General features: G+C 43.7%; 1 protein-coding gene and 1 non-coding gene across 2 annotated transcripts in view; both read left to right on the plus strand.

Annotated features, from left to right (window-relative positions):
• Positions 1–21,453, plus strand: part of tmem117 (transmembrane protein 117) — a 471,225-nt gene that overhangs the window by 37,828 nt on the left and 411,944 nt on the right. The window lies entirely within an intron of this gene.
• LOC122559871 (U6atac minor spliceosomal RNA) lies at positions 20,321–20,445 on the plus strand. Its single transcript, XR_006314583.1, has one exon. It is a non-coding gene; the product is annotated as a U6atac minor spliceosomal RNA (small nuclear RNA).

Genomic DNA, 21,453 nt, shown 5'->3' on the forward strand with positions numbered 1-21,453 from the left:
GATGGTTCAGATGGGGCAATGCAGAGTTAGAGTAGCTAGGAAGGATTTAAAGAGAGAGTTAAGAAGAGCAAGGAGGGGACATGAGCAGTCTTTAGCAGGTAGATTAAAGGAGAACCCTAAAGCTTTCTATAAATATGTGAGGAATAAAGATGAGCGGCACGGTGGCACAGTGGTTGGCACTGCTGCCTCACAGCGCCAGAGACCCGGGTTCATTTCCCACCTTAGGCTACTGACTGTGTGGAGTTTGCACATTCTCCCCGTGTCTGCGTGGGTTTCCTCCGGGTGGGTTGCGCTTTGGCGGGTCGGTGTGGACTTGTTGGGCTGAAGTGCCTGTTTCCACACTGTAAGTAATCTAATCTAAAAAAAAAGGATGACGAGGTTGGAATAGGGCAAGTCAAAGACAGAAGTGAAGACCCTGTAGAGTTTGAAGAGGTGCTAAACAAATATTTCTCATCTGTTTTCACTCAGGAAAAGGAGAATATTGTAGAGGAGAAGACTAAGGTACGGGCTATTACACTTGAAAGGTTATAGGTTAGTATGGAGGAGGTATTATCAATTCAAGAAGGTATGAAAGTAGTTAAGTCCTCTGGGCCGGATGGGATTTATCCGAGGATTCTCTGGGAAGCTAGGAAGGAGATGCCAAGCCTTTCGCCTTGACCTTTGAGTCATCATTGACTACAGGTTTAGTACTAGAGGACTGGAGGATTGCAAATGTTGTTTTAGGAAAAAGATTATTACTTACAGTGTGGAAACAGGCCACTTGGCCCAACAGGTCTTCACCGACCCGCAACCCACCCAGATTCATTCCCCAACATTTTCCCCTTCACCTAACACTACGGGCAATTTAGCATGGCCAATTCACCTAACCTGCACATTTTTGGACTGTGGGAGGAAACCGGAGCACCCCCCCACAGAACGGGAAGAACATGCAAACTCCACACATAAGACCATAAGACCACACAGTCAGTCTCAGTCGCCTGAGGCGGGAATTGAACCCGAGTCTCTGGCACTGTGAGGCGGCAGTGCTAACCATTGTGCCACCGTGCCTCATCCATCAGGTAACAATTTAATTGGAAATAGTCAACATTGATTCGTCAAGGGCAGGTCATGTCTCACAAACCTCATTGAGGTTTTTGAGAAGATGACCAAGCATGTGGATGAGAGTAGGGCAGTTGACGTGGTGTGCATGGACTTCTGTAAAACCTTTGATAAGGTTCCACATGGTAGGTTACAGGAGAAAATGCGGAGGCATGGGATTGAAGGTGATTTAGCAGTGTGCATTAGAAACTGGCTTTCTGTGCAGAGAGAACTTGGAGTTCATGTACATAGATCCCTGAAAGTTGCCACCCAGTGCCCTGAAGAAGAGCTAGTGCTCTTAAGAAGACATACGGTGTGTTAGGTGTTATTGTTAGAGGGATTGAGTTCCAGAGACATGATGTCAAACTGCAAATGTACAAAATGCTAGTTCGGCCTTGCTTCGAATATTGTATGCATTTCTGGTCGCCCCATTACAGGAAGAGATGTGGAAGCATTGGAAATAGTGAAGAGGAGATTTACCAGGATGTTGCCTGGTCTGAAGAAGGCGTTTGTTATGCTTTCCTTTACCTGAGTACAGGAGTTGGGAGGTCATGTTGCAGCTATACAGAACATTGATTAAGCCGCTGTTGGAATATTGCATGCAATTCTGGTCTCCTTCCTATCGGAAGGATGTTGTGAAGAAAGATGCTATCAAGAAAGGCTGACGGACGTGGGTCTGTTCTCACTGAAGAGAAGAAGGTTAAGAGGCGATTTAATAGAGACATACAAGATGATGAAAGGATTAGATAGGGTGGACAGTGAGAGTCTTTTTCCAAGGATGATGACATCTGTTTGTACGAGGGACATAGCTGCAAAGTGAGGGTGATAGCTTTAAGACAGATGTCAGAGGCAGATTCTTTAGTCAGAGAGTCGTAAGGGCATGGAATGTCCTGCCTGCCAGTGTAGTTAACTCAGCCACAGTAGGAGCATTTAAACAGTCGTTGGATCAGCATATGGATGATGATGGGATAGTGTAGGGTGATGGGCTTAGATTAGTTCACAGGTCAGCGCAACATCAAGGGCCGAAGGGCCTGTTGTGTGCTGTATTGTTCTATGCGAAGAAGGCGTTTGGTATGCTTTCCTTTACCTGAGTACAGGAGTTGGGAGGTCATGTTGCAGCTATACAGAACATTGATTAAGCTGCTGTTGGAATATTGCATGCAATTCTGGTCTCCTTCCTATTGGAAAGATGTTGTGAAACTTGAAAGGGTTCAGAAAAGGTTTACAAGGATGTTGCCAGGGTTGGAGGATTTGAACTATAGGGAGAGGCTGAACAGGCTGGGGCTGTTTACCCTGGAGGGTCGGAGGCTGGGGGGGTGACTTTGTAGAGGTTTACAAAATCATGAGGGGCATGGATAGGATAAATAGACAAAGTATTTTCCCTGGAATGGGGGAGTTCAGAACTAGAGGGCATAGGTTTAGGGTGAGAGGGGAAAGATATAAAAAAGACCTTAGGGTCAACCTTTTCACACAGAGGGCGGTACGTGTATGGAATGAGCTGCCAGAGGAGAAGGCTGGTACAATTACAATATTTAAAAGGCGTTTGAATGGGTATATGAATAGGAAGGTTTGGAGGGATATGGGCCGGGTGCTGGCAGGTGGGACTAGATTGAGTTGGGATATTTGGTCAGCATAGACGGGTTGGACTGAAAGGTCTGTTTCCATGCTGTACATCTCTGACTCTAACTGTATGTGCTCAGTGCTGGCTGCTACTTCTGATGGGATATCTGTCCAGTCTGCTGCATAATTCGGAGGTGTTAGTCCTTTTGCCTTTTAAGTTAATAAATATTAGTAAAAATGCAAAGCTTTTGTGCTTAAATAAGTTAAAAATTGGACCCATACTTAAGAAAAAAGTAAAGGATATTAAACTGAGCACTGCTGCTGGGTTGTGAGATTTATTTACTCTTTGCTGTTATGAGTTTCATTCATTCATGCAATTTCAAGGAAATGCTTAAAGTGATAATGGCCCAGTTAAAAGGTATTTAACAGGTACTTTATTTATTCAGGAGATGGTTGGTAAGGGCTGATTAATATTATAATGTTTCATAGGAGACTTGATGGGGATGTATTGTTCTGTAAACTGCACTTATTCAGAGGTAAACACAGCTTGTAGCAAGGGCTGGTGAGGTGTGGAAATGCAGTAATGGGTTTTTAAATTTGGATACTATATATAGAACTATGGTTTCATGAATTAATGAATGAAACCTTGTTATAATAAATAATATGAATGAATAGGAAACATGATATTTATGAATAGAGCAAGCTGGTGAGTGAGATAATAAAGATAACCTATAACAATATCTCATAACACATTATCTCACACTGCAGAAGTCTGACAAGGGAGAAGAGGGGAATATGTGTCTGGTAGTGGCATTTCACTGGAGGCAGTGGAAATGGCAGCTAATGATCCACTTGATGTGAATGCTGCTGGTATAGTTGGTGAGGACAAGGGGGACCCTATCGCTGTTGTGGAAGGGAAGAGAGGGGGTGAGGGCCAAAGTGTGGGAGTCATGTCAGACCTTGCTGAGGACCCTGTCAACAATGGTGCTGGGAATCCTTGGTTGGGGGAAAGGTGGACATTTCGGAAGTTCCCATTCTTATATGGTCTGGCCTATGTGTGACTCCAGAGCCACTGCAATGTGGTTGACTCTCCACTGGCCTGTGAAATGGCCTAACTAGGGATAGGCAATAAATACTGGTCAGCATGCTGGTCCCATGAGTGAGCAAACAAAACTGCTCACAGTATTCCAGATGTGATCTCACAAGCACCTTGTATAGTTGCAGTAAGACTTCCCTACTCTTATACCGCTACTCCCTAGTTAATAGTTGGAGAGATTTGTTGTACCCAAGGGAGAACACTCACTCATATAGCTCTGGACAACATAGAAAGCCTACCTGCCTTTAATCCACAGTGTAGGAGCTTGACAAAATGATTGACTTGTTTGCCATGCAGTCACTGATGTTATACTGATGTTATACTGCCTGAGCTCATCAAGCATAGCCAACCAGCTTTCCTGCAGCAGCTGCATGAACGTTTCTCTGTCTGAGGTTGAGGTTGACACACCGGAATATTTATCACACAAATATTGTGATGAGAACAAGAACAAAAGCAACAATGATTGCAGCACTACCCTGGTATCTGCCTGCTAAGCATTGCAGTAAAAGTATTTTGGTAAAAACAATGACTGCAGATGCTGGAAACCAGAGTCGAGATTAGAGTGGTGCTGGAAAAGCACAGCAGTTCAGGCAGCATCCGAGGAGCAGGAAAATCGACGTTTCGGGCAAAAGCCCTTCATCAGGCTCTCTGCCTGTATTCCTGATGTAGGGCTTTGCCCGAAGCGTCGATTTTACTGCTCCTCGGATGCTGCCCGAACTGTTGTGCTTTTCCAGCACCACTCTAATCTAGTGAAAGTATTTCCCCAAACCATCCTAATGTGACTACAGATCCTGGATGAATGGATCTATTCTGAATTCCAGTTTGGCTTAAGACTGGAAGAACCACAATTGATATGATCTTCTCAGTCAACAGAAATGCTAGAGACAAAAAAGACCAAAATTGTTGCATAGAGGAAGGTTATCTGAATGGCTGATTTGTGATGCTGAGTGACACCAACAGCATGGATGGCACAGTGGTTAGCACTGCTGCCTCACTCTGCCAGGGACACTGGTTGATTCCAGCCTTGGCTGACTGTCTGTGTGTAGTTTGCACATTCACTCCATATTTGCTTGGGTTTCCACCAGGTACTCTGGTTTCCTCCCACAGTCCAAAGATGTGCTAGTTAGGTGGATTAGCCATGGTAAAATGGGGTCACCGGGATAGGGTGAGATATTGTTCAGAGGGTTAGTGCAGACCCGATGGGCCAAATGGCCTCTATCTGCACTGTAAGATGAATAATTCTAATTCCTGCAACAGTTGAGGCCTTCTTAAATTTGCCCCTGCCCGAGACATGGTAACCCTTAGGTTAAATTCACTACCAGTCATCTCTTTGTAATGAGAGAGCAACCCTAATATCCTCTGAGACGATGGTGACTTTACTTTTATATACAGCCTTCATCAAGCTCCCCAACGTACATGTCCACATATGCAGATGTCATTTACTTTAGCTGTTTGAGGAAATTAACTGCCTGCCAGAGCTGTCAATGTGATTTCCTCCTTCCATGATAACAATGATGAGTAAGGTGACCTATCACAGGAACAAGATTGGAACTTTGAGATCTGAAGTGGGGTGAACAGGTTTGGTGTTCTGACACTGATAATCTTTGGAAATGTCTCTTTACTGCTATCTTATGCCCGAAGGTCCGAGGCTGAATGTCCTGGACCTTCGGGTGACCATCCTCCAAGGTGGACTTCGGGACAGGCAGCAGAGCAAAGCGGCCGAGCAGAGGCTGATAGCTAAGTTCGGTACCCATAGGGAGGGCCTCAACGGGACCTTGGGTTCATGCCACATTACAGGTGATCACCATTGCACTACACACACACACACACAGATATTCCTACACACACACACACACACACACACACACACACTCTCACATACACACGGACACAGGTACACTCAGATGCGCACACAGACACCCACGCACACCCTTATAGACACACACACTCCCACATGCACCCCCTCACAGACTTAAGACACTCTGCACTCACTACACACACACACACACTTTCTCACACTCACAGCCCCCACCACAGACAGACAGACACACACACACACAAAGACCCACATCACAGATATATTTTGTGGGGTACTTGCAGAATTACATTGCACTTTGCATTCATGTATAATTCTGAGCTCAAAAACTGCATGAATTTATGTAAAACTCTGTTATCTCACTTTTTAGATTAGAATCAATCTAAACATCAGGTCATAGACAGAGTACACAGGGGGCTAACACCTTCAACATATGCAGTTGACCTTCCGTAATTACACCGGCACCACTCCCCACCTCTTCCTCCGCTACATTGATGACTGCATTGGCGCCACTTCGTGCTCCCGCGAGTAGGTTGAGCAATTCATCAACTTCACCAACACATTCCACCCTGACCTTAAATTTACCTGGACCATCTCTGACACCTCCTTTCCTTTCCTGGACCTCTCCACCTCCGTTAATGACGACCGACTTGACACTGACATGTTTTACAAACCCATCGAGTGCCACAGCTACCTGGATTACACCTCTTCCCACCCTACCTCTTGCAAAAATGCCATCCCGTATTCCCAATTCCTCTGCCTCCGCCGTATCTGCTCCCAGGAGCACCAGTTCCACCACAGAAAACACCAGATGGCCTCCTTCTTTAGAGACCGCAATTTACCTTCCCATGTGGTTAAAGATGCCCTCCAATGCATCTCGTCCACATCCCGCACCTCCGCCCTCAGACCCCATCCCTCCAACCGTAACAAGGACAGAATGCCCCTCGTGCTCACCTTCCACCCTACCAATCTTCGTATAAAACAAATCATCCACCGACATTTCCGCCACCTCCAAACGAACCCACCACCAGGGATATATTTCCCTCCCACCCCTTTCCGCCTTCCACAAAGACCGTTTCCTCCGTGACTACCTTTTCAGATCCACGCCCCCCTACAACCCACCCTCCCATCCTGGCACTTTCCCCTGCCACCGCAGGAACTGTAAAACCTGCGCTCACACCTCCTCCCTCACCTCTATCCAAGGCCTAAAGGAGCCTTCCACATCCATCAAAGTTTTACTTGCACATCCACTAATATCATTTATTGTATCCGTTGCTCCCGATGCGGTCTCCTCTACATTGGGGAGACTGGGCGCCTCCTAGCAAAACGCTTTAGGGAACATCTCCGGGACACCCGCACCAATCAACCACACTGTCCCGTGGCCCAACATTTCAACTCCCCCTCCCACTCTGCCGAGGACATGGAGGTCCTGGGCCTCCTTCACCGCCGCTCCCTCACCACCAGTCGCCTGGAGGAAGAACGCCTCATCTTCCGCCTCGGAACACTTCAACCCCAGGGCATCAATAGACAATATAGACAATAGACAATAGACAATAAGTACAGGAGTAGGCCATTCAGCCCTTCGAGCCTGCACCGCCCTTCAATATAATCATGGCTGATCATTCCTAATCAGTATCATGTTCCTGCCTTATCTCCATAACCCTTGATTCCACTATCTTTGAGAGCTCTATCCAACTCCTTCTTAAATGAATCCAGAGACTGGGCCTCCACTGCTCTCTGGGGCAAGCATTCCACACAGCCACCACTCTCTGGGTGAAGAAGTTTCTCCTGAGCTCTGTCCTAAATGGTCTACCCCGTATTTTTAAGCTGTGTCCTCTGTTTCGGCACTCACCCATCAGTGGAAATATGTTTCCTACTGCCAGAGTGTCCAATCCTTTCATAATCTTATACGTCTCAATCAGATCCCCTCTCAATCTTCGAAACTCAAGGGTATACAAGCCCAGTCGCTTCAGTCTTTCAGGGTAAGGTAATCCTGCCATTCCAGGAATTGACCTCGTGAACTTACGCTGCACTCCCTCAATAGCCAGAATGTCTTTTCTCAAATTTGGAGACCAGAACTGCACACAGTACTCCAGGTGTGGTCTCACCAGGGCCCTGTACAGCTGAAGAAGCACCTCTTTGCTTCTATACTCAATTCCTCTTGTTATGAAGGCCAGCATGCTATTAGCCTTCTTCACTACCTGCTGTACCTGCATGCTTGCCTTCATTGACTGGTGTACAAGAACACCCAGATCTCTCTGTACTGCCCCTTTACATAAATTGATTCCATTGAGGTAGTAGTCTGCCTTCCTGTTCTTGCTACCAAAGTGGATAACCATACATTTATCCACATTAAACTGCATCTGCCATGCATCTGCCCACTCACCTAACTTGTCCAGGTCACCCTGTAATCTCCTAACATCCTCATCACTTTTCACCCTGCCACCCAGCTTTGTAACATCAGCAAATTTGCTAATGTTATTGCTGATACCATCTTCTATATCATTAACATATATTGTAAAAAGCTGTGGTCCCAGCACGGATCCCTGCAGTACCCCACTGGTCACTGCCTGCCATTCCGAAATGGAGCCATTTATCACTACCCTTTGTTTCCTATTAGCCAACCAATTTTCAATCCAATCTAGTACTTTGCCCCCAATACCATGCACCCTAATTTTACTCACTAACCTCCTGTGTGGGACTTTATCAAAAGCGTTCTGAAAGTCCAGGTACACTACATCTACTGGATTTCCCTCGTCCAACTTCATAGTTACATCCTCAAAAAATTCAAGAAGATTAGTCAAGCATGATTTCCCCTTCATAAATCCATGCTGACTCTGTCCTATTCTGTTACTACTGTCCAGATGTGCAGTAATTTCATCCTTTATAATAGACTCCAGCATCTTTCCCACCACTGAGGTCAGACTAACTGGTCTATAATTACCTGCTTTCTCTCGCCCACCTTTCTTAAAAAGTGGTATAACATTAGCCACCCTCCAATCCTCAGGAACCCACCCCGAATCTATTGAACTCTGGAAAATAATCACCAACGCATCCACGATTTCCCTAGCCACCTCCTTCAGTACCCTGGGATGCAGACCATCAGGCCCCGGAGACTTATCAACCTTCAGACTTAACAGCCTCTCCAACACCAAATCCTGGCAAATATAAATTCCCTTAAGTTCAGGTCTTTCAGCCACTGTTACCTCAGGGAGATTGCTTGTGTCTTCCCAAGTGAACACAGATCTGAAGTACCCATTTAATTCCTCTGCCATTTCTTTGTTCCTAGTAATATATTCCCCTGTTTCTGTCTTCAAGGGCCCAATTTTTGTCCTAACCATTTTTTTGCCTTGCACATACCTAAAAAAGCTTTTACTATCCTCCTTAATATTCTTGGCCAGTTTACCTTTGTACCTCATTTTTCCTCTGTGGACTTCAACAGTTTCCTCATTTCCCCTTCCCCCACCTCACCCTAGTTCCAAACTTCCAGCTCAGCACTGTCCCCATGACTTGTCCGGACTTGTCCTACCTGCCTATCTCCTTTTCCACCTATCCACTCCACCCTCTCCTCCCTGACCTATCACCTTCATCCCCTCCCCCACTCACCCATTGTACTCTATGCCACTTTCTCCCCACCCCCACCCTCCTCTAGCTTATCTCTCCACGCTTCAGGCTCACTGCCTTTATTCCTGATGAAGGGCTTTTGCCCGAAACGTCGATTTCGCTGCTCCTTGGATGCTGCCTGACCTGCTGTGCTCTTCCAGCACCACTAATCCAGAACCTTCAACATATTGTCTAGCTATCACCATTGTTAACAGCTAACCCGAGAATGCAACTTTAAAAAAAAGGTTTTGTGATTTACACATGAAAGAAGTGAAACTATCACTGTATTCTAACAGATGAAAGGCTTAACAGACAATCAATTTTTCAATGTATAATTTCAGTTACATCACACTGCAAATTTTTGCTGTAAATTCTGTGTTACGATCGAGCCCTCCACTATCACCTGATGAAGGAGTGTCGCTCTGAAAGCTAGTGTGCTTCCAATTAAACCTGTTGGGCTATAACTTGGTGTTGTGTGATTTTTAACTTAATTTCAGTTACATCACACTGTAAATTTTTGCTATAAATTCTTTGCTTTACAATCTTGTGGCGCTCTTCCTCCAGCCGTCGTGTTGCTATGGTCTGGCAATGGAGGAGTACAAGGACCTGCATGTCCTTGGTGGAGTGGGAGGGAGAGTTGAAGTGTTGAGCCACGGGGTGGTTGGGTTGGTTGGTCCGCGTGTCCCAGAGGTATTCTCTGAAATGTTCCACAAGTCTCCCCAATATAGAGGAGGTCACATCGGGTGCAGTGGATGCAGTAAATGATGTGTGTGGAGGTGCAGGTGAATTTGTGGCAGATATGGAAGGATCCCTTGGGGCCTTGGAGGGAAATAAGGGGGGAGATGTGGGCGCAAGTTTTGCATTTCTTGCGGTTGCAGGGGAAGGTGCCGGGAGTGGAGGTTGGGTTGGTGGGGGGTGTGGACCTGACGAGGGAGTCACGGAGGGAGTGGTCTTTTCGGAACGCTGATAGGGGAGGGGAGGGTGGGGTCCGTTTGGAGGTGGCGGAAATGACGACGGATGATACGATGTATATGGAGTTTGGTGGGGTGGTAGGTGAGGACCAGTGGGGTTCTGTCCTGGTGGCGATTGGAGGGGCGGGGCTCAAGGGCGGAGGAGCGGGAAGTGGAGGAGATGCGGTGGAGGATGGCGTTTTTACAGGGGACAGGGTGGGAGGAGGTGTTGTCTACTTTCCGCTCCTCTGCCCTTGGACTCCTCCATTGCCAGACCATAGCAACACGACGGCTGGAGGAAGAGCACCTCACCTTCCGCCTAGGAACCCTCCACCCACAAGGGATGAACTCAGATTTCTCCAGTTTCCTCATTTCCTCTCCCCCCACCTTGTCTCAATCCCAACCCTCGAACTCAGCACCACCTTCTTAACCTGCAATCTTCTTCCTGATCTCTCCATCCCCACCCCCACTCCAGCCTATCACCCTCACCTTAACCTCCATCCACCTATCGCATTTCCAACAGCCCTCCCCCAAGTCCCTCCTCCCTACCTTTTATCTTAGCCTGCTTGGCACACTTTCCGCATTCCTAAAGAAGGGCTCATGCCCGAAACGTCGCTTTTCCAGCAACGCATTTTCAGCTCTGATCTCCAGCATCTGCAGTCCTCACTTTCTCCCAACCTGAATCTAGTATCTATTTTCTCCTATGAATGAAGTACAGCAGAATGAGAACTGATATAGATATTAGGTCAATCACACACCAATGTCTTCATTCATTCTGGTGGAGATCAATACATGTACATTGCTGTATTGATTAATACCCAGTCTACCAGATGTTGAAGTATCAATGTGACCGTCTTTGACTTGAAATTGGATTACACCATGCCTTTTCTATAAATAAAGTGTTATCTTGTCTGTCCTGAAAACAATTTAGATAACCATGACCAGAATATTATGAATCAATTTGCCCAGATGTCCCACAATACTGAAATGGTCAAATCAATATGAGAGCAAGCCAGTAATTTAAAACAGTCCCAACTTTGTTAGGATCAAAGTTACAATAACCTTCAATATTAAACATACTACCTCTAATCCTATTTGACCCCTTAAGGTTACAATACTTCCCGAGTTTCTTGTAGATTTACGCAATCTCTCTCTCTCTGGCTCTGTCTCTGGGTTTGTGAAGCTGCTTTCTTCTTCTCTCTCTCTGGATGGTCAGCTCATCTCTTGCTATGCTGGTACTCTCAGAAGGCCACAGAAAATTCCAAGAGAACTTCCAAGAGATTCCAAGAAAAAGGTTTGTTGGTTAAACCTTTTTCTTACCTTTTAGATGGCTTTCTGGAACTTTACAGTTCTGGCCAATCAAGGAGATACACTTCATAGTTCGAAACAAGAGTGTAGCTGGAAAAAGCATAGCAGGTCAAGCAGCATGAGAGGAGGAGGGGAGTCAATGTTTCAGGTCGGAATCTTTCATCAGTGTGCTGTCCTTTGTCAAGCTCCACTCTTTATCCACTCTGATCTTCAGCATCTACAGTTCTCACTACCTCCAGTTGAAAACATGAGTCAATCATTAGATGACATGCTTCTGTTAGTTTCTTTGTGTAGCAGGACCCGGTGTCTTTCTGTCTGTGTCCTCCTTTGTTTAGTGGATAAATTGTTGGGGTATGTCTGTCCAGAATAACTGTTGTCTTTTACATTATGCTAATGTTTACGTTATGCTAATGTCATTAGAACCTGGCACTATGTTTGCACTGTGTCTCGTGTGTGGGTTTTGTGATGTCAGAGATTTACTTAGCCAATGTAACTGGCATCCCTTGCTGCTTGGCTAAGTTAGCTATCTATCCATGTTTTAACGGCGAGGAGGCTGTTAGAAAATCAATAAGGTATAGAAGTTGGCATTGGCTATTTGGTCCTCTAGGCTGTCTGCCATTCAAAAAGATAATACTTTCACTCAATTCCACTTTTCTGCATTGTCTCCATTTCTCTTAATTCCATTAGAACCGAAAAATCAATGCACCTCTCCCTTGGTGGGGAGGATTGTGGTGGTGGTGGTGGGGGGGTTGGAATCTGGTATTTACAGCTCTCTGGAGTAGAGAATTTCAACAATTCACAATCCTTTGAGTGAAGAAATTTCTCATCATCCCAGTCCTAAGTGACTGTTCCTTGTTTTTAAAATTAGTCAGAGATTCTGAGCTTCTCTGGTTGAGCTACCATTCATTGTCCATCTCTAGTTGCTCTTGAGAAAGTGGTGATGAGCTTCTTATTTAAATTTGCTGCATCCTGTGTGCTGTAGGTAAACCCACAATGTCATCAGGGAGGGAGTTTCAGGATTTTGACTCAATGGAGTTGAAGGAACAGGAATATATTTTCAAGTCAGGATGGTGAATGGCTCAGCAATGAATTTGCAGTGATGGTGCTCTGCTGCTTTCTCCTGGATGATGTTAACCTACTTGAGTGTTGTTGAAGCTGCACTAAACACAACTACTACACTGACTTCTAGATTCAATCCATGGCAAGCAGGGGAACACTCTCAAGACTCTGACGATATTTATTTTTCATTCAGATAATCTCTTATTATTCTAAACTGCATGGAAGGTAGACCGAGTCTACTCAATCTCTTGTCATAGGATATTTTCCATTCCAGAAATCAATCAATTAGATTCCATTGAACTCCTTCAGGAGCAAGCGTGTCCTTACTTTAGTAAGCTACCAAACTATACACATGACTTGGAGATGCCGGTGTTGGACTGGGGTGTACAAAGTTAAAAATCACACAACACCCGGTTATAGTCCAACAGGTTTAATTGGAAGCACACTAGCTTTCGGAGCGTCGCTCCTTCATCAGGTGATCACCTGAAGGAGCGTCACTCCGAAAGCTAGTGTGATTTTTAACAAACTGCACAGTATTTCATTGATGTGGGCTCCAATGGCTTGCTTAATTGCAGAAGAATTACTTAATCTTATGCTCCAATCCCTTAGTTAAAAGAGCTTAAATATTATCTTTTTCATAATTAACATGCTTTACCTGCATGTTAATTTTCTGTGATTCATGTGCAAGGACATGCAGGTACCTTGAATGCAAATATTTCCTTGTGTCTCTGCTTTTTCTGTTTTTCTTTATTTTTCAACCACATCACTAATCTGCCATTTTCACCTATTCACCCAGTCTGACTATATCCTTCGCAACCTTTTTATGTTTTCTTCATTGCTTACTTTTGTAAATAATTTTGTGTCATCAGCAAGCTTGGATACTTTACTTTCAGGCCCTGCATCAATGTCATTGATAATAGATCACGAATGGAGAGTGAGTACTGAAGTTTTCAATATGGCAGTGGATGTACATAAGGCATGTTCATTCTGCACTGGAAGTGTGTCACCTAGCATAATAGTAAAGGGAGGTCTGTAAGCATCCAGAGTATATGTTTGAAATTAGCATTAGACAAATAGCATTTATTTGAGACTCACCACCATCTTTGCAAATTGCTGTTCTGACTGGCCAGCAGGCAAGATAGTTACGCCAATAGTCTTTACAGAGTGGAGTTTATCACCAGGAAAGAAAGTACAAACTACTTAATTAATGGTATTGTTGAGCTCAGAGAACCAGGAATGCAGCTTGCAATTCTAAATAATATCTAGGGACCACAGCAGCCACCGATTGCACGTTTGTGATTGTGTTCTTTGCTAGATTGTCTCAACCTTGTGAAGTTGGAGATGGATACGAGGTCCTTGCCAATATAGTCCAGCCTCCAGGGAATTTCCTAGGACTAGGCTGACTGTTCACTGCATGGAGGTGTACAGCCAATTAGATCAATGTGCAGTGCAACTTGTACATCGTTTTATAGTTGTCCCAATCCTTTATCAAGGCAGACTGGCCACTGCGTGTGGATGCTACCATCTTAAATGTAGCAATTTCCTGGCATCAGGGAAAGGACCAGTTTGGCCTGAGGCTCTTTTCCACACTAATGGAAGATGAAAGGTCACAGCGTTGTCTCTATATCTGTCTGTGGAGGATTATCCCCTCCAAACTAATACCTCTACTTAATAGATTTTAATTTATAACTTCAATACAGGCAGCTGAGGGTGCCTCAAGATGGAAGCATATTCTTGTTTATCTGTCTGTCTCAGGAGCACCCACCTCTCACAGTTAGGCTACTAGCTGGATGTCACTGGAGACCCTTTGATTGAGCTTCAGTATTGGTAACCCACCACCCTGCCCAATCGAATGGCAAGTGGGGAGCAGCCAATTAGGATGTTGCCTAGTGGGCTGTAGAGTGTTGTGCTTCAATGTTTGGTCAACACAAATTTACCAAGCTCGCACCAACACTGGTAAACTAACTGTAGGATCTTTGTATTTGGAGATGCATTGCAGGTTGCTCAGCAGCCAGAATCACTATAAAAAACATTCAGGAAAGCATAGCTGTAACTCTCTTACACTACAGACTGCAAGGTAGATGACACAGTAGCTGCTAGTCACATGTTCTACATCTTGTTATTTGCTTATTAAGATACTTTCTCTTAAAATGAAGTAGACATCCTTAAAACTATGTTCATTCCTGATGAAGGGCTTTTGCCCAAAACGTCAATTTTCCTGCTCCTCGGATGCTGACTGACCTGCTGTGCTTTTCCAGCACCACTCTAATCTAGACTCTGATCTCCAGCATCTGCGGTCCTCACTTTTGTCATCCTTAAAACTATGGGCCAACTGCAGGAGCTGACACCTACCGGGAAAATCAGACCAGGCATTGTGCTTATGTTCTTTGCTGACCAATCTTGCTATCTCCCAAACAAAAACAGAAATTGATGGAAAAGCTCAGCAGGTCTGGCAGCATCTGTGCAGAGAAATCAGAGTTAACCTTTCGGGTTGAATGACCCTTCCTCCTGTTCTGATTTCTCTCTACAGATGCTGCCAGACCTGCTGAGCTTTTCCAACAATTTCTATTTTTGTTTCTGATTTACAGTTTCTGCAATTCTTTCAGTTTTTGTTCACTATCTTCCAAGACACATGAGTTGCATATGGGTTATGACTTGAGCCAATAACTCTTTGATAACAAAGAAATGAGGCTTGAAAATCAATTTACTGCCAGCTTTATTTGGTATGTTTCTTGTGTTGCACCATTGATTTTTTTTTGGATTTTAATCCCATATAATCATTTTTTAATTAACGTTTGTTCGTTTCAATTTAGTGTGTTGTTTTCAGGGTACTTCATCAAAAAAAACTAACATAATCAGTTTTACTTTTGCCAAATAACATGCGTAACATTCTAATAATAGATGAATGTTTTTCATGTTGATGATTTTGGTTGCCACTATTAAAATAATAAAATCATTTTGTGAAGTAATGAAGCCTTTATTGAAATAGTGATAAGAATCCATACATAGCTATTTTTACATAGCCTGGTGGACTGTCTCACCCAATCAGTCAGCAACATTTTGAGAGCCTACTACAACAGTAATTTGGTTGTGGGGTAATTTATGCTAAAGAGTGAGTAAATGAATTTTTAAATCCAACATTACACAAGCTGAATGGTTTTGTTTCAATCAATCAAAAGGCACTGGATGTTTCAATGTCACAAAGTAATCAGTTCACAAATACCCTCTTGGGACCACCTTGAAAATAATTAGTTCTGTTATACATTCACGCATATAAATTGCTTGCAGAATTATTAAATTGAAATATAATTCCCATTACAGCCACATAGGGTGGAATCTTGTAGGGGTCTGAGCGATGGAGCTTTGGTACAATTTGTGGCAGAATCAGACAAGTTTAGTGAGGCCGATCTCAACACCAGGAGCACCTCATGCCATCTTTTATGTTTTTGCTAAACAGCATGGTGAGTTACCAACTAAAAGGGATTATAGCTTGTTAGATGCTTTATTAACACCCAAATTTCATGATGAACATTCAGCTTCAAAAAAACTGATGTCAAGAAATGGCAACATGTAAATTATCGAAATTTACCTAGCGAATTCATTTCACCACTTACTTCGGAAGACATATTAGACTCCATTTAGATACTAGACACAGACATCTCAGAACTCACTCCATGGACACTGGCCACACAAACTCCATAGTCCACAGATGTTGGTATTTGACATGTACCAATCCCAAAGAACCCTGATGACACATGGCACATTTCCAGTATACTTCAGGATGCTTCTGCACTTCAATGCTGTACCTCTGTCTGCATCGCAATGCTGCAGCAAGAACACAGTGCACTCAGGTACATGCATCCAGCACATGGACTGGACCAGGCCCTATCCCTGAGTTATTTGCTCACTGTTATAGCACTCGCTCTGAGGCCATCTAGATGCCCACAGCATCCCTGCCTTGTCTTGTCCCCTCAGATAGAGATACCACGCTTATATTACTTCTGTCTTGCCTTGTCATTTAGACCTTCATCCTATGGTCTAATAATAAGCATAATTATTATAACTATTACATAAAAGGCGTAATTTTCAGCAGGCCTCTGTCAAGCCAAGGGATATAGCCTTCGGTCAGGGGGGGGTCCCAGCACACTAAGTCAAGGGAAGCCGCTGATGCCAGATCAGGGCTTGGTTATTGTCAGTCAGAATGTTTTCCATATAAGAGATGGGGAGCCAAATGTTAGGTAGCGCACCACCTGTCTTGATTCTTTCTTCTGTTTTCCTCGGAATGAGAGAGAGGCAGAAATTATGGGAGATGAAAACGAGTGCCAGAGCTAGTAGTTTTGGTGCAGATGGGGAGTTGTCTCATGTCAGTGAGTGAGTAGGCAGCACAGAAGGCTGGTGGTGTTGAGGGTTGGAGTGGGTGGTAGCGAGTGAGGGAAGACATTGCAGGCAGTAGTGAGAGTGGTACAGCATGGTGCTAATTGGACACAGTAGTAGTGGCAGAATGAGTATGAAGTATTGGAGAGATGCTGGCAGCATTTATGTTGGCCAAGTGGAGAAGAACATTAATTTTCTTCCTACAGTGCAAGGCAATTCGCCAGATGACTGGGATTGCTCTTACTTGGGTGGCAACCTTGGACCAGGCTGGTGTTGTGGCCTCCATTGCTAAACCTGGGGGAGAGGATGTCCCACCTTTGCACCATACCATCCAGCAGGACGTCCAGGTCCCTGTCCGTAAAGCAGGCCATCAATTTCCTCTGTCTACCATGTCGAGGACAAATGCAGGACAGCTCTGGACAGATGGTGCTTCTCTGAGTCTATAACAGGCTTTGAAACATGGTATAAGAGATGTTGGTCTTTCAGTGGATAACCTCTGAGTTGCAGGAGGAATTGGTGTTGGTAAAATGTGGATAGCATTGGATGTCATAGTGTAGCTATTTAATGAGGTGAGTTTGACGCGAATCTCGTCAAAAAACCCAATGCAACTTGCACTTAACCAAAAAATCAACTCATCCCATAAACCACAAACAAAATTACCTGTGATTCAGTGCATTGTCTTTACGCTTTTTACCTTAGTAAATGGAATTTTGTGAATGGGAAAAGTGGAAGATGTTTAATGTGATACCGAATTATTAACAGACCTTTTCATGTAGGCCAACTTCATAACTGACGTATTTAACTTGAGTCATAGTTCACCTTGCAGTCCCTTTGTCATAGCTGACAAGTCTAAAGGAGTGATTATGTCAGCAGACTACCTTGTTACATAGGTTTTTGGCTCCAGTCGTGAACATAATATTTTTAAACAAAAGCAGCAGTTGAAATTTCAGTCCCTGGTGACAAATGTGAAGAGTTTGACATATAAGCGTTTTCTTGCTTTGTTCTCTCTAGTGTTGACATGTTCAGTTGTCACATGTTTTGCCATCTGCCATCTCCTAATTATAGTGTGCAATCAGTTGACTTGTATCTCCCATCTCATTCTCAGGGTAATTCCCAGAAACTGGCTCTGGGATTTACCTTTCACCTGTTAATTGAGACGTCAATTACATTTCTCAATGGAGTTCTTTTCTGCAGCAACTGAAGTAATCCTGTGAAATAAGGGAGTCAGAATTGACAATGTTATTAGGTACATCTTGTATAAATAATATTAGGGACTCTAGCAGGCCTAGGATTCAAGTCACAGCTGATCCAGAAATGTGGAGTTGCGTCACTGAGAAGATTGATTAGAAAATATCTATCAAAATAATATAGGGGTTCTTGTGACACAGTGGTAGTGTCCCTCCAACAGCCAATTTAACATAAATATAATTAAAAATATATAGAAATCACACGGTCTATACCATAATGGCCAGGCATCTGGCTGATATGGGCAGGAGCAAATTACTACAGATGCTGGAATCTGAACTGAAAAAAAATACTGGAGGTCACAGCAGGTCAGGCAACATCCATGGAGAAACAGCAAGCTAATGTTTTGAGGCTAGATGATTCTTCATCAGAACTGAAGTGAAATGTGGAGGGGGCAACATTTATGAAATAGTTGGGGGGGGCGGGGGAGTTGGAATGCTGGGGGAGAAAGAATGTTGATAGTTCAGATTAAGTTATCGGAATGTGAGCCCAGGAGGTTGTAAACTGCCTGGTTTGAAGATGGCATGTTGCTTCTCCAGCTTGCACTGCGATTTGCTGCAGTATTGCAGCATGCTGAGGACAGACAAGTGGGCATCCAAGCAAGACAGTGTTAAAATGAAGGAGCCTCATTAGCACATGCAAATCAGAGTCTGCTGTACCAATAAGACCGTATACAATGTTGAAAATGCACAAAAATATATCACAATGTCTTTAGGGAGGAGAATTCTTTTTACAGTACATGAGCGAACAAGTTAGAGATTTCTGCCCCTTTCTCCATGATGAAATGACATAAATTCCAACATTAAGGAAATTAATACAAAAACAATATGCGGTGTTATTGAAAATGTAAAATAAAAACTAAATGTGGGAAGTAATCAGCAGATCATGCAGCAAACTTACAGAAAGAAACCCAATTAACAATTCTGTTTTCTCTCTGCACAGACACTGCCCTGGGATCTGTTGATTATTTCCAGCATTTTTGGTTTCTATTTTTAAAACTGAGTTTTTTTTTACATGTTCTATTGACTATCTCCTTTACATGGTGTTGGTTTGAACACCTGGTTAGGTAGGTAATAATAAGTGACTAAGACATCGAGGATTAAGGAACACTATCTGACTGAGACCCACAGGATAATCCTTTATGGTTTACAGTTCAAGTAGACTACAATGTTAGGTTGACACCATAAAGTTTTCAGTTGATTAATTTTGGAAATTGGAGTTGTTAATTTAATATCTTTACCTAATCCCTCTGGTGCAGTGATGGATTGAAAATGTTCAGGTTTTGCTAAAACTGTAGAAGGCACTAGTCACATGACAACTGTGAACAGTTTTAGATTCCTTATTTAAGGAAAGATATATTGGCTTTGGAGAGGACCCGAGGAGATTCCCCAGGCTAATCCCAGGTATGGATGGACTGTCACATAAGGAGATGTTGAGCACATTAGGCCTGTATTCATTACAATATTGAAGAATGAGAGATGGCCAAAAAATAGCTTCTTAGCAAATTGACTGCGTAAATGGGGAAAGGTTGATTTACCTTGTAGGAGACTGTAGGAACTGAGGACATAATCTCAAAATAAGGGGTTGCACATTTAAATCAGAGATGATGAGAAATTACTTCTCTCAGAGGATAGTGAATCTGTGAAATTCTTTACAGCAGACAATGTCAAGGCTGGGTCATTAAGTATATTCAGTGCTGAGACAGTCAGAGTTTTAGTCAGGAAGGGAATCATGTTTCTGGGGAAACAGCAGGAAAGTGGAATCGAGGATTATCAGATCAGTAATGATTTCATTGAATGGTGGAGCAGACTCAATGGGCCGAATAGTCTATTTCTGTTCTGATGTCTTATGGAATTGTCTTTTGTTGGAGGGAATATGCTTGATGGACCAATTAGTCTCTTTTCATGAAGTTTTTGTTTAATCCTTGTGACAAGTTTACTGAAAATTGTTGGAAATTTACCACATTATACAAGTCATGATATCATGGATCTGGGGGTGCTGATGCTACATAAGTAAAAACATCAGATGCTGTGATGAGAGTGGGGACATGAAACAGAGCTCAGTTGGCTAATATTTTGTTTCAGAATAACAGCGACAAGCCAAGTTAGATCAAGAGACAGATGAAAATCTTTGCTCTGCCCTTCCATATGGAAGGCAACAGCAAATCACCACTGATAAAAACTGCCAAGGAAACAACTCAGGATGTCGCACCAATATACAATGTGCTGTAGTATGTTGTTTGAAAGGAAGGAGGTTAGCACACCCCTTGATGGAAGGATGGAAGAGGTCCTAGTGGCCTTACAACACACAAATGGTTAAGGCATTGCCATCTACTTCGTAGCATCTAATCAGGTTTTGGGCAGCATAGTGGCTCAGTGATTAGCACTCCTGCTTCATAGATTAGATTAGATTAGATTCCATACAGTGTGGAAACAGGCCCTTTGGCCCAACCAGTCCACACCGACCCTCCGAAGAGTAACTCACTCAAACCCGTTTCTGGAGGAAACCCACGCAGACACGGGGAGAATGTGCAAATGCCACATAGGCAGTTGTCCGAGGCTGGAATCAAACCTGGGACCTTGGTGCTGTGAGGCAACAGTGCTAACCACTGAGCCACCGTGCTGCCCCCTCATAACACTAGGGCCAGGTTTAATTTCAGCCTCGGGTGACTGTCTGTGCAGACAGTCTCCCTGTATCTGCCTGAGTTTCTGCTTGGGGCTCTGGTATCCCCCCACAGTCTAAAGATGTGCAGGCTAGGTGGATTGGCCATGGGAAATGTGGGGTCAGGGAGATGAGGTGGGTCTGGTTGAGGTGCTCTTCGGAGGGACAATATAGACTCAATGGCACAAAAGGCCTCTCTCTACTGTAGAGATTATATGGCTGTATGACCTGTCTTTGGTGAAGCACACACATGAATGAATTAATTAGATAATATAGGTTCTCTGAAGGAGAAAACCATTTCAAAGGTTTGATAAGCCACTAATTTAAACAATGGATTGCCAATTTTTCTGTACACATTTACTGTACTGGATTGGGAATAATGCATGGACAATAAATTGGAATCTTTGGAAGGGCATGCTAAAAGGTTGATGTCTAAAATAATACAACGCTCTTTCACATATAATCTGGAGAGGCTCCAAAGTGACTCATCGTATTATTGGTAAACATTTTTTAAATGATACATCTGACACCAGCAATCATTTTATTTCTGATGTTGCAGCAATGCTGTTAAATTGTGTGACCTTGAAACTTACAACAACATGACTGATGGTGTATTTTCTACATCCTTAAACATATTTTGGGATAGTTGAGCATAATTTGCATAATTGAAAAATCTGATAAGTGCGGTGTTGTGAGCCAGTATA

The sequence above is a fragment of the Chiloscyllium plagiosum genome, unplaced genomic scaffold, assembly GCF_037043375.1.
Source record: "Chiloscyllium plagiosum isolate Xiang-an unplaced genomic scaffold, Cpla_swu_hap1 HiC_scaffold_19, whole genome shotgun sequence".
NCBI classification, from domain to species: Eukaryota; Metazoa; Chordata; class Chondrichthyes; order Orectolobiformes; family Hemiscylliidae; genus Chiloscyllium; species Chiloscyllium plagiosum.